The sequence below is a fragment of the Artemia sp. Qi Xiang Cuo genome, chromosome 12 (genome assembly GCF_049724085.1).
Source record: "Artemia sp. Qi Xiang Cuo chromosome 12, ASM4972408v1, whole genome shotgun sequence".
Lineage (NCBI taxonomy): Eukaryota > Metazoa > Arthropoda > Branchiopoda > Anostraca > Artemiidae > Artemia > Artemia sp. Qi Xiang Cuo.
In genome coordinates, this window is record NC_142805.1 from 73979771 (window position 1) to 73997930 (window position 18160).

The 18160-nt window shown below is 35.2% G+C and overlaps 1 pseudogene; it reads right to left on the minus strand.

Moving 5' to 3' along the window:
* Positions 1 to 528: 528 nt before the first annotated feature.
* LOC148946497 (uncharacterized) lies at positions 529 to 7079 on the minus strand (annotated as a pseudogene).
* Positions 7080 to 18160: the final 11081 nt, after the last annotated feature.

The following is an 18160-nucleotide window of genomic DNA, read 5'->3' on the forward strand; positions in this document are numbered from 1 at the left end:
TGGAAATGTCTTCTATTTTTGAAATTTTCATATTTCAATAGGAACAAACACCTGGCAGCTTCAGGCCAATTTACCAGCTACTAATATTTATTCTGGAAAAAAGAATAAAGATTGAGGTTGATTCCTAGAGTTGAAAGTGCGTAAACTTTTCACACCAAAATTGGTAGCCTCTCCCTAATGCCTTGTCAAAATTCAAAAAGAGAAACCTCTTTTGAGAGAAAATAGCAAAGAACGAAACAAGCTGCTGCCCATATTAATATGGTAAAATGAAAATAAAAACTGCCATCCGAGCATATTCAAAATCAGTTTTATCCGTCAATTAAGTTTCCAAAAAAGAACATCTCCCTATTTATATCTAAGACATCTGATACCCCTCAACCGGTATCCAAGAAATAATACAAATTTGTTTTCCCGATCTGTCTACTACCTTTTATCCTACTTCGCAATAAAGGCTTGGTATTAGATTGGGTGTCGCTGAATGTCTTCTTTTCTCCTAAATAACATCCAACTGTGATTTCCGACTTCCTTCTATAGACACTCTTCTTCTTCTTTTTGAAGTTGCACTTCTTTCACACCGCGATGAGGCTTTTGCAACTGAAAAAGTACATAATTTATGTTAATTAAACTGTCGCAGCTTACTAGTTCATTCAAATACAAAAACAAGCATTTGCAGGGAAATTAGGGATCCACTAAAGTGTAGTGTAAATAAACATAAAGTAGCTAATTTGAGTTGCACCCTAATTTCAGTTGCTACATTATTTGTAATACGATGTGTTTAATAAAACATATTTCGTTTGTTTTGTTTTCACAGCATCCACCATCAATACTAAATATGCTACCAAGGTAAGCAAAGTTATTCACTAGATTAATCTTTTTAGCAGGATAGAGCTGGATAGAACCACGTTTTTATATGCTTTACTGCTGGAAATACTGTTATTGAGACAGGTACACCAGAAAACCGGTAAAAAATTCCTCTGGAAAACATCTAACAAATCTTTCTCCGTCTTTCGAAGCGCACAAGCTTCATAACCACAATTGACCTTAGTCAACCCTGTCATAAATTTTATCATTCCAATCTAAGTTCGAATGACTTATCGTCCAGTTCTAAAAAAAAATTAAATGGAAAAAAATCGTCCAGGGCGATTCTACTTTTAGCGTTTTTGCATCATCTGCCATCTTCACTAATAATATACTACTTAAGAAAGTGGACCTCCCAGTCGAAGCGACTTATATAATTTTCAAATCAATTTTTGCAATTCTGAACTACGGACCAATGCAGGACATTCATTATGACTTTCAGCTGAATCAAACATTTCTGCATAATTTATAAAACTAAGTGATGAAGGGCCTCTTAACTATTTGGCTAAATATTGAGACTGACTCCTGTGCCTCTTAACTATTTATCAAAAAGTCAAAATTTCATCCAACACGTCCCCTACGCAACCGAAAACCAAACTCTTCGACTCTTAGTACTTTATCTGGAGAATCTCGAATGAAATAATCTCGAAGTAAAAAATATATATCATCATACATTGTAGCTTAGTTCTTTAAGAAAAAACTAATGCTTCTACAATTACCAAAATCATTTTGATTGTTTTTCTTATTAATTAACAAAAAAATTTCAAAAACAAGCTTTTCAAAGAAAAGTAAAAAGCCATAGTAAACTTAAGATCATTAAAACAATTCATGCAATAATTAAAACTCAAAACGACCAAAAATTAATATTAAAGAGTAAAATGAAACCTAGAACAAACCAAAATCTAATAAACCATCATAGCAATCATAGATATAGGTACTAATATAAATAAAAAAAAAATTAATCTTAAAACGAGTAAGAACTATATTAGAAATTCAAGTCAAACTTGAAACGAACAAAACTTCAGAATTATGGCTACACTGTCTCTTCCACTCTGGGTTTTGTTCCTTAATTTGTATATTTTTGAAAACTATGAGTCTAGAATAATGTGCTTTTGTTTTTAAAATATCGACGGCAAATGAAAACTAAATACCTAATAAATTAAATAAGACTAAAAAGTACTAATGTACATATAAAACGTATATTTGATCCATAATAACTTTAATGTAAGAAACTCTGCAACTAGAGATTTTACTTCACTCTATATTTTATTTTTATTTTTTAATTTTGTAAATATAAAAGAACGTATATTCAGTATAATTCATCTTTAGTAGGGTGCAAATGACACAATTAGATATTTATGGTTTGGGAAGGGGCAGTAGCCAAAATCCTGTTTGTAACGATTTTTGATCGTTTTAAGTTTGACTTGAATATTCAATTAAACTTTTTAATTAAATGCTGAAGATGCATCCTTCTGCAACCAGGATGCACGAGTATCTTCTGATTGAGGTCAACATCTCCATCAGCATTCCCTGAAAGTTTCAACTCAATACCATTAATCATTCCTGAGATATTGCACAAAATACTTTAAAAAACTGGGTATACATAGAATGTTTTGATTTAGCTCAACATATTCCTGAGATATTGTACATAAGATCTTTTAGCAACATGGATGCAGTGTATCGTTTTGATATGAAGAATATTGTTAATTTTTTTTTATTTAGCTCAATAATTTTAGTTGGAATAGTATCGACAGTCACATTCTCAATCACAGTAACAGTCTAATTACATTCACAGCTCAGAGTCACCTCAATTATAGTCTTTATTTGTCAGGCTCACAAATAGTGTCAATTATAAGTATTCGTGGGCTTAAGAACTCACAGTCGCAAGTAGTAATAGTAAGAAGTAATCACAGCCGCTACTTATGAAAGTTACAAATAGTTTCAGTCTCAGTAAAGTAACAACCATTAAATGGTTTTAGTCATAGTCACAAGTAATCGCGTTCGCTAGTATTCAGTCACAAGTAGTTACAAATAGTAAAAGTTGCAAGTAGTCACACTAGCAGATACAAATAGACTCAGCCACAGTCATAAGTCGTTGTACTTGGAATTAGTCCAAAGCAGTTATAGTTGCAGTTCAAGATCATCGTTGACAAAAGTAGACGCAAAGTCACAAAAGTAGCAATAGTGGTCCTGAAAATATCAAGCTATTACCCTTAGCGGCTCCCGTGATAATGCAGGTAAACCCATTTGATAACCTTGAAGCACATAGTGGACACGGTACTGGTATAAAATAGAGGTGGTCGAAGTTTCAAGAAGTCAAATATGCAAGTAGTAGTTTCAAGTAGTCATAGTCACAATCGTAAGTATTCGCAATCACAACCAAACTAGTAGTAGCAATAGTTTCCTGAATGTACAAAATGAATTCCTAAAATCATTCCTAAGATAGTGCACATATATCCTTTTGCTAACCTTGCTTTACAAGGTGTCTAATGATTTAGTATACATCTCAGAGGATTTAATTGCTATTCCTCTTACACTGAACAAAAGCATAAGAAGGCATTGCAAGAAGGCATAGCAACTAGTTCTTTTGACTAGTTTAAACAAAACGAAAACTAAAAATTTGATAATTGTAGAGGAGAAGGATCACCTGAACAGGGCAAGCAGAGAGGGGCTGGTTGACATCCAATCTTTATTCAACAATTACCTCAACATTCCTTTAGTACCCTCAGACATTCCTTAATCGTTACAAAATATTCCCTCTTCACAACCAACAAGCACGTAGTTTGTTTTGATCGTGTTCAACATCCCTCTCAACATTTCATTAAAGTTTTACCTTAATACTCTTAATATTTCTTAAGCTTTTTTATTCAGCATCTAATATGCCTTGTTTTCCGAAAACCTTATATGTTAAGTGAGTTACTTGCTTTGGGGGGGAGGGGGATATCAAACCCGCATTTAGAATTATTTGAATTGTGTATTGTTTGTAGCAAGACTGATATCTCAAAATTTTCATCAGGTGCATTTTGGGAAAAGGGCGTTTGGAGGGGCTGGGTGTGATCTTTGAGTCAAAAGGACATCCAGTTGAATGAAAGTCTTATGAAATTATGTCCTCACCTTGGTTTCAACATGGTTTTCCACATTTATCACTGTAAATTTGCAGTAGGTTTTGCAATTATCACAATAAATAAACTATAAAAATAAAAAAATCTAACTTCATTCTGCTTTCATAATAACAGGCGTACAAGCACCGAACGCAAGTTATTTCAACTGAATGTAAAACGCGACATCAAAATTTAAAACGAACAGAAATTATTATGTGTAAGATAAGATAAGATATTTATTTCAGAAAATGACTATCACAAGCCCCGAAGGGCCGAATTCGCATTTCGGGGTCATATAATAAAAAAAGACATAGAAATAGCACAACAACTAAAAAACTGGCTAAACAATGCCAAAAACAGCAATATCAGAAATGCAAAGCCATTCATTAGTCTAAAAAACAAAAAGTCTCAAATGTAAGAAAGTTAAAAAGGCACAAATTAAAAAAAAACCCAAAAAAAAATGAGATAAAAATAATGTGAAAAAGGTTTAAAACACATTATATAAAAAGGGGAGGGAACGGAAGAGCAAAGCGGACACCAGCATGGGTAACACCAGAAAAAAAAAAAAAAAAAAAAACTAGTGGTTTATTTTTTCAGTAATGAAGGAGACAATGGTTTTTTCACATAGGGAGGTAAAGCAACGAATGGGGGACAAGCTTGGGATGGGTTCAGAAAGAGCCCTTGGCACGCGGTGTCTGGATTTGGTGTCTTTTTGTCTTTTGGGGAAAACGTTTTCCGTGCGAGGGTTTATAATTGAATTTTTTTGCAAAACGGGGGGATAGTGTTCCTCTACTGTGCTCAAGAGATTACAGCTTGGCCTTTTTTAAAAGGAGTGACTATGGTACCAAAGTTTGTTTAAAAATTATTATTAGGGCTCTTTTTTGAATAGATTCAATTTTATCTGATTCATCACGGGAGATGCCAGGATGCCAAACTGGACAAGCATATTCAAGATCCGGGCGGACAAAGGAAGTATAAATCTTTAAAGAATGGGATGGGGGGATATTAAATTTATTCAAGAGCTTAAGGAGAGACGTGGATGCATTACCTCTACGGACAATATGTTCCAAGTGGATATCCCACTTTAAATTAAAGTAAATTGTAACCCCAAGTAATTTAAAGGAAGACACAGAAATATCTGGGGGGATAGGTTCAAGGAAGGCGGAAATAGGTTTCAAGAAATTTATCGTCATTATATTTGATTTAATGGAGTTTACTTTCATATTTAGGTTCTTATCTTCATCCGAAATGTGGAATAGAATTTCAAGGGGGTCTCTTGTAATGTTCCTGTGACATACTTCGAGGATTGTCAAGTCATCCACGTATTTCCACCTTTAGGGGAATTCCTTACCAATATCGTTAATCATGACTAGAAATAAAAGTGGTCCCAATAAGGTTCCTTGAGGAATTCCACAATATATAGGGAGGGGGTTAGAGAAAATATTTTTGTATTTAACAACTTGGAATCAATTTGAAAGAAACGATATAACAATATTTACTAACAGAGGATCAAGTTTAAAGTTAACCAGTAGTGAACGAATTAGGGTGGTGTGGTCAACCAGGTCGAAAGCTTTTTGGAAATCAACTAAGACAAGGTTCAGCCAGACACTTGGTCTATCAAGGTTCCTCACTGTTGTGTGCATTTAGTGCACAAGCTAATGGGTGGTGGAAATTTTCTAAAAGTTACCAAACTGCTGGGTGTCAATATGCGGACAAATTTTCGTCTTAAGCCAGTCACAGAGGAAACCTTCATAAAGTTTGGAAAAAACAGAAGAAAGCGTAATGGGGCGAATGTTGGCGAAAGTCAGACTGGCGCATTTTTTAGGGACAGGTGTTATAAAACTTTGTTTCCAGCAACTTGGGAACTTACCAAATTTTGTGATGTGGTTGAAAATATTTGATAAAGGCTCAGCAATTTTGTCCGAAAAGGCTTTAATTAAGTCAACTGGGATGTCCAAGGGACAAATACTTGATTTTCTAAGCTTAAGAATTTTATTTAAAACATCAGAGGGAGAAATAAAGGGGAAAGAAGTATTGGGAGGAATAGTTGGACTTGAGCCAGTGAAAGGGGGGAGACTTTGCACGATGGAAGCAAGGTACAAGTTCAGATCGTTGGCAGTCTTATTAGGGGGTTCAGGGAGATGAAAATCAATTTCGGAATGACTTTTTCCGCATATTTCTTTAATTTTTCTGTACCATTGCTTGGGCTTGTTAGAATATAGATTTTTGACTTTATTATTATAATAATTAGAAGCTGCTTTTCTTCATTTTTTCTTTAGGAACTTCCTTAGACTATTAGCCTCAGTAATGCGACCTGCTTTGAGAAAATTGATTTTTTTCTTATAAGTTTTGTAAAGACTCAGTAAAATAAGGCTTATCTGTAGAACATGTTTTAAATTTTTTCTCAGGGAAGTGGAATTCATAATTACTCCTCAATAGATTTTGAAGGGACAGAGCCAGGTAGTCAACGTCATTTGTTTGATACACAGAGGACCAATTTCCAATAGTAATCCAGGAGCATAAATTGAAAAGTACTGAGTCGGGGAGTGGTCCATATGTGGTTTCTTTTATATAAAACGACTGTTTAACTTTAGCCAGCGGTGATATGAAAAGGCTAAAGTGGTAACTACCCCCTAGAGGGGGCAGAGTGGTGATGGGATTGTAAAACTTCAAAAGATTAGTGCAAATTAAATCAAGAGTGGTATTGCCTTTTGTAATAGGGACATTAACGACCTGTTTGAAATTAAAATAGTTACATGCAGAATCAAGTCTTATATCGTTTGCGTCACCCATCAGGAAAATTCCTGCATTTGGGTATTTTGATTGTAAAAAGTCAGCACTTGCATGTAATTTTTCGATAAAATTTATTTTGTCAGCGGATCTCTGATTAGGGGAGTAATAAAAATAACAAAAGACAATTAAATTAAAAGGACGCGGCAAGACTTTACGTCGAACATACACCCACATATCTTCATCAAAGGGATTAAGACTCTGAATTAGGATTTCACTTTTATATCAATCATTACGGATAACGAACAGAATTCCACCACCTGTCTTACCCAGTGGGTGGTTTTCTGGTCTGAGTTTGATAAATTGAGAAAAATTGTTAATCTTTAACATGTACAAATTTTGAGCTTCAACTTCAGTAATAGCGATTACATCTAATCTATATATTTTAGAAAGGGTGTCTAATTCATTGAGTTTTTCAAAGTTATTGCTTTCAGCGTTGTTCAACAAAAGTTTGGGTAATCGAAAGCAATTTGTTAAGGTACAGTTTTTACATTTTACTTTTTTTTATATCCCAGCTGTTGTCAGAGGCTCTTGCGGAAGTCTTGACGGGGGATAAACTTGTATAGTAAGAACAAGTGACGGGGGGTTCAAATCCATCTTTATTAAAAACAATTGTATTTAACTGAGCAGGTACTATCAGATACTCTAAACAGTGGTAACTATTTGAGGTTTTATAAACTCTGCACGAAGGTCTTAAAAGAAGATCATTCTGCCTGTTTACCCTAGAACTAGAGTCATACTGGTTGAGACGCCAGGGGGATTACGGTCAAAGGAAGGCATAATGTCTGCAGGGTGATCGGGGAATAAGTCAAGCGGGGAGTGTTCTTTCAATGGGGGGGTCGGGGGGCAAGACCCCCCTCAATACCCCACTTTTTACGCTAAAGTTTTTACTTTAACTTATTAATATAATGAACACAGTAGAGGGGTGATTGTAAAACAGAATTTCCTAATAATTATACATAACCTAGCATCTTGTATTGATACTGCCAGTCTTCAGTTTACAATAACAAAATCAATAAGGTTAGCTGTCTTAACATCTTGCTGATACCAGAGTACCTTATGGGCCATTTTATGCCCTGTGTGTGCGGTGGGCAAGACCCCCCTCCAGACCCCACTCTTTACGCTAAATCATTAAATTTAACTTATGAATCGCCGTCCGCCAGACGAGGGGGATTTTGAGACAAACTATACTAAAAAGTATTCATACAATAACGTATATTAGTGATAATGCCAGTCTTCGGATTACAATAAAAAAAACAAGAAGGTTAGACGTCTCATTATTTTGCGGATACCAGGTTAACTTATGGGCCATTTTATGCCCAAATACTATATTGGTTATAACTACATAGTTATTCCTACAAAATAACAGCAATCTGCGTCCGTTTTCTATTCCTACAGCAAATTTAGCTACGCTAGGATGTCATCTACCCTTATTTCAACCAACCTGGGCGTTAAAATCTACTGATAAAATAAAAAAAAATTCCTGAGACCCTGTCTATTTATTCCTGAAACTAAATAAAATTGATCTGAGTCATTAATAACTCCGTCAATCAGTTCTACAAGGACATATATTACTATGACTGATACCCGGCACTTCTTTGTCATAAAATGATCAATTAACATTCTATTGTTAATACACTCACAGCCTAAACAAGACAGCAGCTTCCTTATTCATTCTAAGCTCTTTCCCCTGTTTATGTACCCCTTTTCCTTCCTGCAAGAAAAAAATTAATTCTATATCACATATTTTTAAGTTTCGTACCCCTTGGATATGAGTTTCTGAAGCTCCTAAAGTCCAGTTCAAAGCATCTGAATTCAGGGGAGAAGGTTTGTAACACAAAAGACGTGTGCACAAATCGGTAGGTCCTGCTTCAAGGGCTACCATTTTACAACCGCTTTTGCTACTACTTCAAATACTACTGCTGCTTTTATTACGTATACTTTTGTATACGTATACGTATACTACTGATTGCAAGGAGGCAGAGCAATTAGATCTCTTGACTAGTTTAAATAAAATGAAAACTAAAAATTTGATAATTTTAGCGGAGAAGGATCACCTAAACAGGGCAAGAAGAGGGGGGCTGGTTGACCTTCAATCTTTCTTCAACATCCCCTCAACATTCCTTGAAAGTTTCAACGTCTATTATCCTCAGTCAATCCTTAGGCATTGCTGATATTGCCTTTTCCTTAAATTTTCGCCTTAATACTCTAAGCTTTTTTATTCAGGATCTAATATGCCTTCTTTTTTAAATACTTGATATGTTAAAAATAGGTAACTTGCATCACAAATGGCCCTTGCCCCAGTGGCTTCGGGGGTTTTCCTCAAACCATGAGTTATAATTATTTTACTTTTGTACTGTTTTGAGCAAGACGGATATCTCTAAATTTTTATCGGATACATCTTGAGAAAAGAGCGTTTTGAGGTGCTGGGAGTGATCTTAAGAGTCCATGAGACCTCCAGTTGAATGAAGGTTTTGTGCAATTGTGTGCTCATCTTGGTTTCGACATGGTTTTCCACACTTATCACTTTAAATTTGCAATAAGTTTTGCAAATATCATAATAAATGAACTATAACATGAAAAAAACAAATTTCATTCTGATTTCATAATAACAAGCGTGCAAGGACCGAAAGCAAGTTCTTTCAAATAAACGTAAAAACAGCGACATCAAAATTTAAAACGAACAAAATTATTACGTATGTGAGGGGTGTTTCCCCCTCCTCAATAACCCAGTCTTAACGTTGCAATTATTACTTCTTATTAAAATAATATTTGGGATGGAGGAGGAGCGTGCGTAGCTGTGTTGTTCTCAAGCAGTTTGGTGTTGCGGTGAGTTGTTAGTAGTAGTAGTAGTATTAAAATAATGGTCACAGCTGAGGGGGGATTGTAAAACAGGAATTCATGATAATTTGATTAAGTGATGCCTAAAAACTAAAAAAGTTTGGAGTTGGGCGGCTCATAATCGGGTTAATTGCCAAAGCTCCCTCTCCTACATTTTGTCCAAAATTGAACCACGCTTATTCGTCTTAACCTGGGGGGGGGGACATTCTTCTCCCCCAATTATCAGTGATGCCTAAATATGGACTTTTTTTTAAACAAAAATTGACTTATTTGGTTAGTTACGACTGTATTTCCTTTAATTAAGCTATTTCTCACAAACAGTCAATGGCGTAGCTAGGGGGTAAAGGGGAGAGATATCTCGGGCAAAGCCTATGAGAAGCATGTAACAAAATTTTTCTCTTTGCATTATGATGTTACTTGTATTGAGGGAGGAGGTACAAAAACGAATCCAAGCATTATTGTGTGTGCAGGGGGGGGGGTAGTGAATTGTTACACTGGTAAGGACTCAGAAAATCTATAAAAAGAAAGAATTTGAGACTTATTTTCTGAATTTTATACAGAAACAACTTTATTTTGTAGCCGATGTTTGTAGCCGAGAGGACACAAACATTTTGTAACCTTAATAATAATGTATTACCTATCTTATAATCTTATATTTGAAAAATAGCTTCTAACAATGTTTATCAATTTTTGTGCAATAATATTTACCTTTTTAATATATTTACGCAATTTTAATTTCTTCCCGAGGTTTAGTTGAATTAGTTATGACCAAAAAGAAAAACAAGATACTTCAAGATCGATTTATTAACTAGGCATTACAAAGGAAATACTATCCTCACCTGAATAAAAAGATGCAAAAGATATATTACAGAGGGAATCTCCCCCCCCCTATATTCCCCCCACCCCTTAGATTTTGAAAAATACCTTTTTAGGAGGTACTTTCCTCAGTCTTTTTCATGTTTCCATTGAAGAAAAAACGAAAAAAGACAAATTTTTTACCCCCCACCCCCACCTAGATACTTAAAATTACATTTTGCCTTATCCCCTAAATCTTCGTGCATGAGTCAGGCCACAAACATTAGCCAAGAAAAAATTCTCCATTAACCCACTAGTCACGCCACTGGCTGTTAGTGAGTAAAAAGGCTAATAAAAGAAAAGACCGTGGAAAGTTTATGGTTCTAAAAATGCCATATTCAGGCATCAGCGACATAAATGGGGGAGGAGACTGCCCCCCCCCAATATTTTTCCCTCTTGTTAATTTAAAAAAAAACTTGGGGGGGGGGGGTAAAGAAAAAGATTTTCTCAAAATTGAAGATGATGTGAATATATGAGCCTGTTACCCAAAGACGGGTTAATGAAATACCTCAATGAACCAAAACCATAAATAGTTGGTTTCTCATAATAATGGAAACATATATTGCAAACGAGGAAGCTTTTTTTTGTAAACTCTGCTAAAACTGTTAATACGGAATTTTAGAACATAGCCCAGAGGGTATTTTCTGGGGGCGGGGGAAATGCATAGAACCGAAGTAGCCATAGCCATAGAGTCGGAATCCTTTGTTCGAAAGGAAGGGGGTTTGGTTCCTGGTGTCACCGGTTATTGGGTTGTGGGACGAGGTTAGTTGTGTATCTCTGTAAACTCAGCCAGAGTCGACCAGTCTCTAAATAGGTACCTGGAGAAATCTGGGGAAAGTAAGCAGGAAGGGTGTGCAACAGAACAGTATGGCTGGTTTCGAGTCCCCCTATCCCCCCCCCCCATTGCACTTACTGGCTGAAGGTCCATGAAATGGAGCAGCACCAACAATAAGGACTATAAAAGTTCAATGCTGCATTACTTACTTAATTACATAGCCATAGTTTGTTTTAAACGACAAGAAGAACAATAGGGACATTTTTTTATAAGAGAGTGGAATACAACTTTAAATGAATATTAAGTGGCAGTGTGATCCTCGTCACTATTTACATAGCTGGTTTGAAAAAAAAACAAATTTATGTGTTTCTAAGTGCTGTAGAAAAGGAAAATGGCGTACTCCATTAATCAGATTTTGAAATTTATAAGCAAAGTGAAGACATTAAATCTCGTACTTCCAATCGCCTTTTTATGGAAGAAGAATTTCCGCCTAAAAATAACCAAGTAACCTTTATAAATATTATAAAAATATTTCTGAGAATAAAGAGGAATTATAGAACAGTTTCGAAGCCCCCCACCCCCTTCCTGATCATTCGAAACTCTGTATGCATTGCCATTTATAGAAACCCTCTGAAGTATCTATCTCCCCCCACAAGTACAGAATGACCCAACATCCCTCCTTCACGATAGCTGATGCTCCTTCGTGATATAATTTTTTGAAATAGAAACATAAATCAGTTTGCAACAACAAAAAATTTGCAAACGTATCTCAGTAACATTTTTCTGCAATAAGAAAGGAGATATCACCCCACGCCTCAATTATTCTGTTTCAGTTAGGAGAGAAACCCCACTACAGGGTTTATTGAGATCTTTGAAAGCTATTGATCTAGGACAGGTAAATAAAGCTTCTGGGAATAAAATTATGGCAAAATATCCCCTTGTAAGCCGTTTTTAAGTCTCTATATCTACTCCTTCTGTAGTCTATTCAAGCGCTTAAGAAGTTGCATAAGGACAAGTCTACATTTTAGGACAAAATACATTTTTACGAAATATCGGTTTCATTACGATTTTCTTTTATTCCAGGGTTGAGGCGTAATGGATAACGAACGCATAATAATACACAGTAATTAAAACATGTTATGGATTAAATCCTCACCGTTCAAAACTTTGCTGAGTTTCGTTTCATTTTACATGTCAAATTAGTTAGTCTTTTTATTTGGAATGTTCTCTCTAAATGTGTTAAAAAACTTATTCCTGAGAAAATATATCCTAAAATTTTTCCCCATGCCCCAACCGCAACTTCTCTTCTTTCCCCCCCTCCCCTCCCCGCAGCAAATTTCCTGCGAGTGCCCATACTCAATGCGACTCAGGTTTGAGAGCTCTTCAATGTAAAAATTATTAAGCAAGGAATAGTAACTGTTCCCTCTGTCAACTGAAAACCAGGTTCACCGGGTCACCAGGCTCATCGTGTTTCTCCTACACCTGTTTTTCCAAAGTGTTGTGCTCGTTACTATGGTAATAAGGATGTTTTAACTGGAGTTGATTCCTTAGCATCACTATTTTTTCGTCACCAAAAAGCTATTTGGGGTCGAATTTCCCAAATTGTTTAAAACTGTCTATAATCCGTGTTACTAACGCTGAAGGTCCAAATTTTCACAGACATTTTCCAAACAAATTGCCTACGGATTGTTTTGGGTACCCGACTGACGGACCGTGTTTCAAATAGTACGCTCTATGAAAAGTGTGGTTCAATCCCACTTTCTAGGGCTACAGCGACCGGACAGCTGGGGCGCGTTGCATGGATGAAGGATGACATATTGCCAGAGACTGTCCTTTTCATCCATATGTCTAGGGCTAAACAGAAGTCATCCGCAGTTGGAATAGGAGGATGTCGAACAGAAAGACTTGAGGGACATAGAAATTTCTTGGAAAGGTGTAGAGGGAAGCTTTGAATTGATTGGGATGGAGAAGCGTGCATAGTTGTGTTGGCGTCAGGCGGCTTGGTGCTGCGGTAAGTTTTTAGTAGTAGTAGTCGTAACTGAACCAATGGTGTTGTCGGAATATAAACAAATAAATATTATTTGTTACAAAAGTAGTCCCATGACATACGATCCCACCCTAAGTTAAATTCAAAACCTGTCTATCAGATCACGCTTTTGGAAAAAAAAGTGGTGGCGTTTTTCGCCACCGCTTCGCCACCAATTCAGGGTTTATATTTGCACATTAGGGGGGTGGGGGTGGGTAAATTGGAAGTCGCGATAGAAGCGATTATTATATTCGTAGAGAACATAAAAAAAAGCATTGAGTGGTATGTTCACCTTATTCGTAAGTCAATAATATGAACTGCCAAAAATTTACCAGGATTTCAATCTATCTGAACCATCTAAGGTTACCACCAATAACCTTTACATATCCACCGCTTCCATTGTACAAAGCCTTGCGGCATTACAGAGCTACCACAGGTTCAGGGAGTCAAAGGAGTTTAAGGACTTTTTTTGCTGAAAAAAGATCTTTGGGAACCTTCCAATATTTTCAAAAGAATATTTGAAAATTGGAACAGTACGCTGAGTTGCATTAATTTGTTCTAACTGATGAACTACTTATGAATACGCGAACGCGTTATTAAATTTTATAAGCTTCATTAATGTAACAAACTTAGCTTAAGTCCCCTTTCAATTTCTTTCAGCAAAACCAAATTTCTTTCAGCAAATATATTATTTTCCTGACTGAGAGACAAAGGGCAAATTCATACGAACCATTATACTAGTAATTTATATTTTATTTTTAATGGACGGCTTTGGTAATTTCCATCCGGTAGAGGGAGGGGTATTCAAACTAAATGGTGTTAATTGATCCAGGGATATAATCTTTTCAGACTTCCTCACTATTTTCTCCTGGTCTACATTGTACTGTCAATCCTAGCTTTAATTGCATAATAAGTGGTAATAATCCTTTTTTTTCTTCTTTTTTTTTCAGGCCATGTTGCACTAACAGATAATAACAGGTGCCACCATGATAATTAATAACAGGAAACCGCTATAAATTTATACACGATGCAATAAACATCCTTTAATTACCAGCACATAATTCTCGCCTAATAAAATTATTTTTTTCTATTCTTAGAATTAGTTATACCAAATTATTCGACTAATTTTCAGTTTTTCCATGGGATTCATATTAAATATTTCTTATAAATTCAGTCAAATCTAACAGCTATTAATATTTCTCTAATTAAAACAATTCCTAGATAAAGGTTGATTTGCATAGTTACAAGTGAGAACACCTTTCACATCAAAATTGGTAGCCTCCATCTAGTCTCTAATATAAATCTAAAATTAAATATTAAATATTTTGTTTTGTATATTAGTTATTTTTATTATATATCGAGAGTTTATACATAAGATAACCATTATTCCCTCAACCGATACCCGAGGAATGATACACATATGTTGTCTCGATCTATGTCTACTACCTTTTATCCTACTTTGCCATAAGAGATTGGTGTTACATTGGGTGTCACTGAGTCTATTAATTTACTATAAATAACCTCAAAATAACATTTATGACTTGCATAAATTTTAGTTGTCTTCTTTTTTTCAAGCTGAACTTCTTTCATCATCATGTGAGGCTTTCTGCAACTGAAAAAATGCATTATTTATTTTAAATAAACTGTGGCAGCTGGCTCGTCAAAATACAAAATTTGGCTTTAGCAGGGCAGCGAGGGCACTGCACAAAAAGTTTCTAGTAAAAGTCTACCAGCTATACCGAGTTGCACCCTGACTGGCAATTTATAATTCAGCGATTTGGGATTCACAGTCTAAAACCAAGCTGCTGAAGGCTCATTTGTAGTTTTGTTCGTTACTCCTCGTTCTACAAGATTAGCTTAGCTTTGAAAAGTATTCTCTTCCTACCCTTGAGATGTAGTTAACTATTTCAAGGGGGAAGTGTTCAATAAAATCATAATTCGTTTCTTTCGTTTACGCAGCATCCGCCATCTATACTAATAATGCTGCTAAGGTAAAAGAAGCTAATCTTTTTCTTACCCAACATCCCCTTTTCAACTTTATTTTTCCAAGTCTAATTGACTTGGTCTTCTTCATATTGAACCAACTACCAAGGAGTCAGTCATTTTGCTTTAATTTTTCTAGGATACTAAAATCATCAGTAAATACTAAGTCTAGGATAGTTTCTCTTTCGCTGCGTTTTTTAGGACACAGACAATCAAAATGACCCATTAATATTGGGATAAAACGAAACCATGCTTAGCTGATAATTTACTGCTAAATACCCAACTAACATCATTACCTACCTTTACCAAAGTAAATTTTATCAACTTCACTCCTACTAACGATTCCAGTTTAGTGACTCTCTTGCTTTAATGAATATCTTTTTCAGTGAGACCTTTAGCCTTTAACGGCGGAGTAAAACACTTTTACGGGTTTAAAAAATTCTTGACTTTTTGGTTCTAAAATTAGGACATCAGATATCATCAGTCTTGCGACTCTACAGCTTCTCCATTAATAGTCTAAGAATAAAAATTTGATAGACAAGACCTCTCCCAAACCCAAAACTGTTCTTCTATAAACTGCAATTACGGCCTCTTTGAGTCCCAAATGCATCATTATAATAAGTAATTTGTTTCCTACAGGAACTAAATTAGTCCCCGAGTAATTACAATACTTACTTTGATTACCTTCCTTATAGATTGGTCTATAAACACCTGGGGCTTTATTATTTCTAATCCCATGTTTTGCCAGCTCTAATTATTATGTTCTACAGTTATCATGTTCTAATTTATTTTCTGCCCCTTTCTCTTTAACACTTTATTTATCTCTAACTGTAGCTACAATTTTGTTTTCAATTTATTTTAATTTAACACAAAAAATATAATAGGTTAATTAGCTTATAGATCGGATGTACGATATCTTCGAGGAAGCTCGAAAGTAGCTTTAACTTCTTTATTCTGTTCAATTTTTAATTATTTTAGATTATACCTGCTCTTTTCCAGTCTTTAATTGGGGACTATTCCCTCTCAATTTTTATTATACCTATATATCCTAATTAAGGCAATTTAATATTTAGGACAACATATTTATACAATATTTAGCCTATATATACCAACTTAGCCTAAGAGTGAAAATTTGGTAACATACCATCTAGCTAAGCTAGATCAGGCTGATACTTCTATGATTAACACACTCATTCATATGAACTTTCTTATACAGGGTTTAATTAGGGTTTTCTAAATATCGCTAGGTACTTTCCCTTTTCAAAAATCATATTCATAATCTTCAGCAACTTATTTCTAACGTGATAGCCACCATATTTGACAAACTCCTTAACCACAGTATCACCATCTGGGGCCTTTTCATTTTAATAATTTCAGTACCGTCGCTAATTATTACTACCCAAATAAATATTACTTAACATTAAAGATGTCGTCAACTTCTTAGGGTATAGCTATATCTTTTACAGTTGCTCTATTCTGGCTTAGAACATTATCAAAATATTAATCACCTCTCCCTTTAGGTCTTTCTTTATCACTAATTGTGTTCCCATTCCTATCTTTAACTGGGACGAAGTCAAGATTGAGAACTCCCTCTGAATTTATTCACATGTCAGTACAATATATTACTATAATGTAGTCTAGCTACATCTTCCACAGCCTCGGCAATTTCATCCATAGCATCCACTTCACACCACCTTAGTTCATACATTACTGCTTTCTCCACTTTCTTTGCATTCCTTTTGTTTTCATATAATCTATCACTCAGATAATTCTTGTACAAGTCCCTTCTCTCTATTAAAAATAACCTTTTTCACGAATATTCCGAGCTGCGCTCCTAACTTTCTTCCCTAACACACCATCAGCAGCTTCACAAATATTTTTCCTAAAATTATTCCATCTGTTTTGTATATTATCAGATTTTAAATTTTCTAGTTTAGTAGTCAACAATTCCAGTAAAGTTTCTCTCGAATTTTCATCCGAGAGTCTACCAACGTCATAACCTCCTGGAAGGTGGTAACTCTTCTGAAATTTCGACTTTAAATCAACCCTAGACAGTACTAGAAGGCGATCTTTACTTTTAACATCAATAACAGCACCCCTGTAAACCGTAGCATCTCCTATTGATCCTGTCAATCCTCAGTTTACAGTGTGTAAATCTCAATTTACAGCGGAACCCCCTGCAAGAACACTATTCAGTTTTGATCCCTCTACGCATAGCTGGAAGCGCTCTTGCAGAAGGCCCTGGTTCAGATGGAGGGACAGCCTTGTCCAGTACCTCTCAATGATCGATACCGATATACAAGAAGCAGTCACGCTTGCATAAAACCGTTCCAATTGGAGGCGAAGAGTCACATGTCTCTACGCTAGACCACCAGCAGGAACATTAATTCAAGTTATTAAGTCAAGCCTGGCTTGACACCCTGATGGGATAAACCAAAGTAAATCATTTTAAGAAGTATGTTGCAAATCTCGAAGGGAGAGTTCTGTGAAAATTGTTAACGAAATAAAAACCGTAAAAAATATAACGGTTTTTTTTATTAATTTTTTTAGCATTTACAGTAGCTTTACAAGAGTTTAGCATATTCGCAAAATGTTCTGCCCCTTTCTCTTTAACTCTTTATTTATCACTAATTGTAGCCACGTTTTTTTTCAATTTATTTCATTTTATTAAAAAACCATTATCAGTTAATTAGCTTTGACTCTAAAGCATAGCTTGTGTGAGCCGAAAAACAAAACAAAGAAGAATAAAACTGAAAAAGCAAACAAAAGAGACAGATCAAGTAAATAGAAAAAAAAGTGAAAATAAAGATGTTAATATAAAAAAAAAGTGAGCAAACACAATAAATAAATCATAAACAGAATAAACAGAGTAGCAAAACTCACAGAGGAGCAAGGAGTGAAAAAGTGTGAGAGCTTATCAGGTAAATGTCT